Source organism: Orbicella faveolata, unplaced genomic scaffold, assembly GCF_042242905.1.
Source record: "Orbicella faveolata isolate gen_17 unplaced genomic scaffold, um_ofav_v1 contig_12, whole genome shotgun sequence".
NCBI classification, from domain to species: domain Eukaryota; kingdom Metazoa; phylum Cnidaria; class Anthozoa; order Scleractinia; family Merulinidae; genus Orbicella; species Orbicella faveolata.
This window is the reverse complement of record NW_028301539.1, coordinates 13,541,791-13,549,552: the sequence shown is the minus strand read 5'-3', so window position 1 is coordinate 13,549,552 and position 7,762 is coordinate 13,541,791. Positions and strand designations below refer to the sequence as shown.

Sequence of the window (7,762 nt, the reverse complement as noted above, 5' to 3'; positions counted from 1 at the left end):
GTTGTCCTCTTTTAGGCTTTTAAGAGCCTCCTGCTGTTCCTTCATGATGTTGGGCGTGGGGGGTTGTGCCTGTTGAAAGATGGTGTTGACAGATCTCCTGACTGTGTCTGCTCGCTCCGTATCCAGTGGCCTGACTGCTGACTCAATCTTGGCGATGATCTCGGTGGCTGGGACGCTTGTAGGAGTCACAGCAAAATTTAGACCTTTCTTCAGTAAGGACACCTCAGCTTTGTTAAGGGTCCCTGATGACAGGTTGATAACCCACTTTGTTTTGTCAACAAAAGGCGTAGGAGAAAGAGAAGAGTGTTTCTCTCGCAAAAGTTTCTCAAACTTGCGCTGTTGACGGTCTTTGGTGGTATTAAAGACTCGCTGGGTAGTGGATTTACCGTAACCTTGTTTGAGAAACTTTTGCGAGAGAAACAGTCTTCTGTTTCTCCTACGCCTTTTGCTGACAAAACAAAGTGGGTTATCAACCTGTCATCCAGGACCCTTAACAAAGCTGAGGTGTCCTTACTGAGGAAAGGTCTAAATTTCACCGTGACTCCTACGAGCATCCCAGCCACCGAGATCATCACCAAGATTGAGTCAGCAGTCAGGCCACTGGATACGGAGCGAGCAGACACAGTCAGGAGATCTGTCAACACCATCCTTCAACAGGCACAACTGCCCACGCCCAACATCACGAAGGAACAGCAGGAGGCTTTTAAAAGCCTAAAAGAGGACAACTCCATCATGGTCCTTCCGGCTGATAAAGGTCGTGCCAGCATAATCCTGGACACAGTCACATACCACGCAAAAATGTCAGCGCTAATTGATTCCAGACCGTACCAGCTGCTGAACAAAGATCTGACAGACCGCTTGACCCCGAAGCTATCTGAGAAGCTGCTAACTCTGAAACAGAATGGACACATATCAAAGACGGTTTATAATAAGATCAGACCCTGACACAAACAACCACCTAGGATCTATGGTTTGCCGAAGATCCACAAGGCCCACACACCACTTAGGCCAATTGTGTCATGTGTCAACACCTTTGCATACGACCTGTCTGCTTTCTTGGCTAATGTATTATCTCCTCTTGCGGGTAACTCAAACTTCACAGTGAAAAATTCAACTGACTTTGCCTCCACCATCGCCAGTGAAGAGATCCAGGACCACAAGATCATGGTGTCCTTCAACGTAGAGTCACTGTTTACCAACGTACCAATCGAAGGCGCCGTACAAGCCACGCTACAAAAAATGGAGAATGACACAAGCCTGGCTGACCGCACGACACTTACACCAGTTCAAATCGCGGACCTCTTGGATTTCATATTAAGATCTACGTACTTCCAGTACAACGGATAGATTTACAAACAACGAGATGGCGCAGCCATGGGGAGCCCTGTATCAGCAGTTATTGTTAATTTCTACATGGAGATATTTGAAGAACAAGCAATAGAGTCCGCACCTTGCAAGCCTAAGATCTGGAAATGTTACGTAGATGATACTTTCACCATCCTGGATCAGGACAGAGTTGACGAGTTCCTGCAACACCTAAACAGTCAACAACCATCAATCCGTTTCACCATAGAGATCGAGAATAACAGCAAGACTGCCTTTCTCGACACGTCAGTTTATAGAGAACCTGATGGCCGCCTTACCACTAGTGTCTACAGGAAACCAACACATACTGATCAGTACCAAGCGTATGATTCTCACCACCCTCAGTCAGTAAAGCGCAGTATTGTGAAGTGTCTGTACGACCGGGCTAAACATCTCGTGACCAAACCATCAGTAATCACTGTCATCTGTACTTGTTTCTAACGGATATCCCTCCTCGTTTGTGCAGAAGATCACAAAGGCACGAACAACCCCAAGAAGAGAGCCTGTCGTGGAATTTAAATCCACCGCCATTTTACCTTATGTCCAAGGAGTTTCAGAGTCTCTCCGCCGCTGCCTAGAACAACAAGGCATTCGCACCATCTTCAAGTCCGACACAACACTTCGGTCACACTTAGTGCGACCAAAGGACACCGTGAACCCAGCTAAACAAGATGGTGTTGTCTACAGGATTCCCTTTGAGTGGGGCCAAGTCTACATCGGAGAAACAGGGAGATCTATGCAGGAGAGGATCAAAGAACATGACAGGGATATACGAGTCACCCGTACCCAGACCTCCGCCATTTCTGAACACACCCACGAGACCGGCCACTATCCTATCTGGAATGAAGTCAAGTTTATTGGTCGAGATCCTCACTGGTACACAGGTAGGGTCAAGGAAGCTATTCACATAAGACTTCACCCTAATAACATCAACAGGGATAGTGGAATTGAAATTCCTGAGGCATGGATCCCCATGATCAAAAAACACAACAACAGGAGAACGGTACAACAGTGGACCACTGAGGGAACAGCTACTCGTCGGAACAATGGAACAATAGGAGGATCTAAATGCACCAATCACAGCCAACCTTTGTGATATAAATGATACTGTGCAATCAGTCGACCTTATCGCCTGAAGAAGACTAGCAGTAAGCAGTCGAAACGTCGTGATCTACATCTAAAGTGACTAGATCGTGTGACAAACGATAATACACTTTATTATGCAGAGGTTATTGTTTGAGAGATTTGCCAAGGAGGACAATGTAGAGATCTACAACCCTGTGGCACTGCTCAATCTAGTACAGATCTGTAATCGCGGAAACCTCAACTTCGCATTGCAGGACCTCTCTACACTCACCATCCTGGAGAGGTATGCAGACCAGATGTGCAGTTCTGTCAGCTACTACTTCTAGTGTGGTGGAGCAAGGCGGCAGCCCTTCAGCTCAAGAAATGAAATATGGGACAGCTGTGGCAGTAGTAGGAGGTAAGGCATACCTGCTGGACACATCAGATGGTGATGTGGGTATATTAAAATTCGTAGAGCTTTGAACTAAGCTCACCATATGCACATTGGTACAATATTTAATCATAACTGACACAATGACAAATTTCGGGTGATGGTGCACAGGACCCATGAGCTTGTGTCAAACCAGGGGGAGACAGACACACAAGTTGTGCTATACCTTGGTTATGCTGTCAAGCTTGGGTACAAGTCAGCTGTGGTAAGGACAACTGACACCGGCATTATTCGTTATCCTCCTACACTATGCTCACTCCATCCCACTCACCATTTACATGGATAATGAATCTGGAAAACATCGTCAAATTGTAAACATCAGTGAGCTATCAGAATCCAAGGGAGCTGACTACTGTACTACAAAGCTCGGTCTGTACGTATTCACCAGGGAAGATGTAATGAATGCGTTCAAGGGCAAGGGTTAAGAGGGACCACGGAAAAAGCTGCAAAACCATCCTACTGTATGTACCATGCTGCATTTAGGTGAGTGTCCTTTATATGACAGTTTTATCATAATGAATAGATCAGCATATATTAATACTTGAACAGCATGATTCTATAATGTTACCAGTGTTGTTATTGTTGTTGTTTTCGTTTAGAAAACTCGGTGATGAGTGGTCTGTAGATCAAGAAGTTACAGATGAACTTGAGACATTTATGTGTCTGAAGTATGGCCACGCCAGGAGAAGTCTGTTAATACTATACACAGCATTATGCTAAGGAAGATGGTAGGGGAGAACAAGGAACTCGCAACCAAATCCAAAGTGGATATCTCCGGGCTTCCACCTTGCAGAGACAGCCTTGTCCCACACATTGCCAGAGTGAATTACCGCCTTGCCTACTACAGTATTGTGCAAAAGTAATGAGAGCATAATTCGAAGAAATTCACGAATTTCAGGGCTTTTTGACGAAAAATGGCGAAGTTTTGTTCACCTCGAAAGTTCGAGGAATTTTCCCGCTGGCCATTGTTTTAGTCATGACAAATTTTCCAGCGGTAATTCGTTTCTACCGATAATTTGGTCCGATTTTTCGAGCAAAAATTTGCTCTTGAATTTTCCTTTGAACTTACTAACAAAAATTTGCTCTGTTTGTTAAGTTTCCCGTCGATTCCTAGTAGTAAGATGAATTAGGCCAGTGCAAAACAAGAACATGCGCGATAAAAACCTTAATATCATCATGAGGGATAGTAATATCTGAAAGCCTTTTCTCACAAACTTACCTTGCTTATGTCCAGAGAAAGTTAATATCACTTTGTTTGTTACAGTCTTAAACTGGCAAGCTCAAATGGTCTGTTTGCCAACTTGTTTTCATTGAACAAGAAATGCTACTCGCAGTAGTACTCACGGTGCAGCCACAATGAACCCAGGCCCTGCGCGACCTTGCGGTTGTTTATATGTTACCATAGTGAAATTAAAAGTCATGTGTTAGCTTTGGTCAGTTCAGCTTCCAAGCTATCACAGTTAGCCATGCCTAAAGTGTCAACTTACACAAGAACTCGAGTTGAGCTTCTTCAAAAGGAAGGCCTCCACCCAGCTGAGATATTTAAGGTCTTAAAACATGAAGGTTTAAGCGTCAGCTTTCCAAGTGTGGCACATATCGTAAAGAAGCTACAGACCACTGGCAGTCTGGCCAATTTACCGTGCTCAGGAAGACCATCAAAGTTGTCTACAGAAGCAAAAGCTTTTATAGACCAACAAATGCGCAAGGACGACGAAATGACGAGAGGCCAGATACAAAAGAAGCTGGAAAAGCGTGGCATTACCGTGAGCTCATCCACGGTGCGACGATCTGGCAAGGAACAAGGCTGTACATTACAGCGAACCGCCTATTGTCAAATGAGCTCACAAGGCGATCGCTTGGGGCCCAGTCCATAGAATCCTGGCCAGAGGTGGCAAAAGACTGAGGAAAGTGTCTTAGAGCCTGTTTGGTCATGCAGTCCTGTACTATGCCCTTCCCTTATTGACTTGCTAGAGAAAACTGCTGAGGAGGGGGAGGAGGTTGGGGAAGAGGAACAGGGACAAGTTGATTATGAAGAGCTTCTTATTGATGATGAGTAGATACATTTAAACAGTGGCACAATTAATTGTTCCTGTGCTGCTTAACCTGTCACACACTACATGTACATTAAAAAAATATTTAGAGGTAGAAAATCAGGGAAAATGGAAATATTTTTTTGATCTTGAGCTAGAGAGACATGGAGGCTCAATAGCACTCGCTAGTAACCTAAACAAGAAAGACACCATAGAGAATCTCAAGATTAAAAACTGCTTTATAAAGGAGACTCTGTTAAGCTGGGCAGAAGTCAATTTTGATGAACACATGATGTCCGAGAAACAATTTCTTGAACAAATTTTATGGAACAACTCACTCGTAAAACTGATAACTGCCCTATCATCAATCAAGAATGGTTTGACAGGGGCGTCAGGAAAGTGAAACATTTGAAAGATGCCTCTGACAATTTTTTATCATTAGCTGAAATGCAGCACAAATACAGCCTTAATATTTGCCCTCTAAAGTATTACGGACTTCTGTCTGCTCTGAAATCTCTTTGGAATACATGTAAAAACAACTTTATCAGCAATTGTGACCATGAAAGCTTTGTGGAAAAATTAACAAAATGCCAAAGTGCGAACAAACTGGTTTACACTAAACTGATTTCTGCAAAATGCATGTGCCCGGCCATAATCAACGGAAATGGCTAAAAGACGTAACCACCAGAATGATGTTGATTCAATTAACTGGCGGGATGCCTACCAGCTAGCCTCTAAATACACTAAAAGTACGAGGATTCTTGAATTCCAGTACAAATTCTTACAGAGACAAATAGCAACAAATGACTTCTTAACACAAATTGGAGTACATGTAATAGACAACCCAAACTGCTCCTTTTGTAATGAAGAACTGGAGAAACTACTTCATCTCTTTTGGTCTTGTCCTAATGTGGTCTCTTTCTGGCATGAGTTAATGTAAGGCTAACTTTGCTCTACATTACTCCCAAACATTACGCAAATTATACATGTAGATCCAATTGTCTCTCTCAGTTTAAAGCCGAATTCTTCCAAGAACCACCAGCAAATTAATTTTTCCTGCCTCCTAGCCAAGAATTTTATCTGGATGAGCAAAAGAAAAGAAACCGCATCAAAGGTAGAAGGTTTCCTACAATATTTGAAATCAATTTACAATATGGAGGCCATTGCAGAAAGTGCTCTTCCCAAAAAGTGGAAATTTTTGAGCACATCATTCTAGTAAGCCTTGTTTTTCAGCTATCAGTGTATCTTGATCCACTGCACATTTTGTCTGTATTTGACTTTGGGTACATTTGTTCCACAATCACTGCCTTTTAAGAAATAAAAACACAGAGTGCTTTGTATATATAAGTAGCGTATTATAACTAGTGTTTTTTTCTTTTTGCAAGTAGCATTTTCTTAATTGTAATTGTCAGTAGTGTATGTTTTAACATGTAGAATTGCTTTTTTTGCTTTACTTATTGATCTTTATCAAAATGTGTATTGCAATTGCAAGTAATTAATTATAGGTTATGTGCAGTTTGTAGGTTATTGCAATAGACTAATTTGTAATGCTGTGTTTATAAGTAATAGTAAAAAAAAATAAGTAAATAAGTAGTGTAAGTTATTGCATTGTTTTATACAGTACAGCCCAAAAATAATGCATGCGCAAGAACTTCTTTTTGCGTCCGCAAGCCATCAACTTCTTGCAGCTTCTTGCGGGTCGCTTGTGCTCGGATCCTGCAAGATGCAAGAACTTCTGTGCAGTTAGGAGTTAAAACCAAAAGAACTTCTTTGCGGTTGGATTTTCGATACGCAAAAACTTCTTTGCGGTAGGATTTTCAACCCCCAAGAACTTCTTTGCGCTAACATCTTAGCACGCGAAAATGCGTATCAAGACAGTACTGTCTTGGTGACGGGTTCTAAAAAACACAACTAACAGACACAACGAAAACCACAGAACTAGTGCCACACTTACTGTAAGAAGCATTAAAACGACAAATTCTTAACTATTGACAATTTGAACTCTAAAGTTCAGTTCAGAAAACGAACTTTTCATGAGTCTAACTTAATTTGCATTTGGACCGATCCCCGGGAACGGCCAAAGAAAAAGTAATGAACAGATGCGCGTTTGATGAAACTTCGAATTCGTTGATCGGCATGAGCTGCTGTTTACATGTTCTACAAAGCTGTATTTCAATCCGTCAAAACGTAAACAAATATAACAGAAGAAGAAGTTGATTCTCAGCCGTACCGACTAACAAACAAATCATCGACCTTACTACGTATACGGGTACCGTTACACAAGAGATCTTGGGAAGCTTCTTAATGATGTGATTAATATTATAAGTTCTAAAGTGTAAGCCATATAAAGTCTAAATGCTGTTGAGGTCGTCCTTGGAGAGAGTTTTCATTCACGAATAAATCAGTCGGTAGATTTTATCACCGACAGTAGGAAGATTTTGGTCACATGCTAAGCAACCTGTTGATTGAGAGTGTACAGATTGAGACAAAGATAAGGCCTTTGCCTTTTTGTTGGGTTATAATAAATTTATTTTCATCAGTTTAGTAACAGTACATTTTTTATCGCTTGGTTCTGAATTAGATATTGGGTTCACTTTGTTTTGCTTTTTGGCGACATGGAGGAAATTTTACTGTTTACAATTATTATTATGATGTGTCCCAGAGTCCCGGACCCGCGGTGTGATAGCGGCACGAAATGAGCTTATTTGAAATGGCTTTTTCTGTCCAGAACAAAGGTTAAAAAAAACACATATTTACTGGGAAGTAGCTTCCAAGTGTAACCCAAATTTTGAAACAAGCAAGTTTCTCAGTCGGCGAAAACAAACAAAGGACTACTGTCACGAACGCTATA

At 41.9% G+C, this 7,762-nt stretch overlaps 1 protein-coding gene and 1 pseudogene across 3 annotated transcripts in view; both read left to right on the top strand.

The window, feature by feature from the left end:
• LOC110057937 (ubiquitin conjugation factor E4 B-like) overlaps positions 1–7,762 on the top strand; it is a 320,893-nt gene that overhangs the window by 224,990 nt on the left and 88,141 nt on the right. The window lies entirely within an intron of this gene.
• On the top strand, positions 389–2,168 carry LOC149116757 (uncharacterized; annotated as a pseudogene).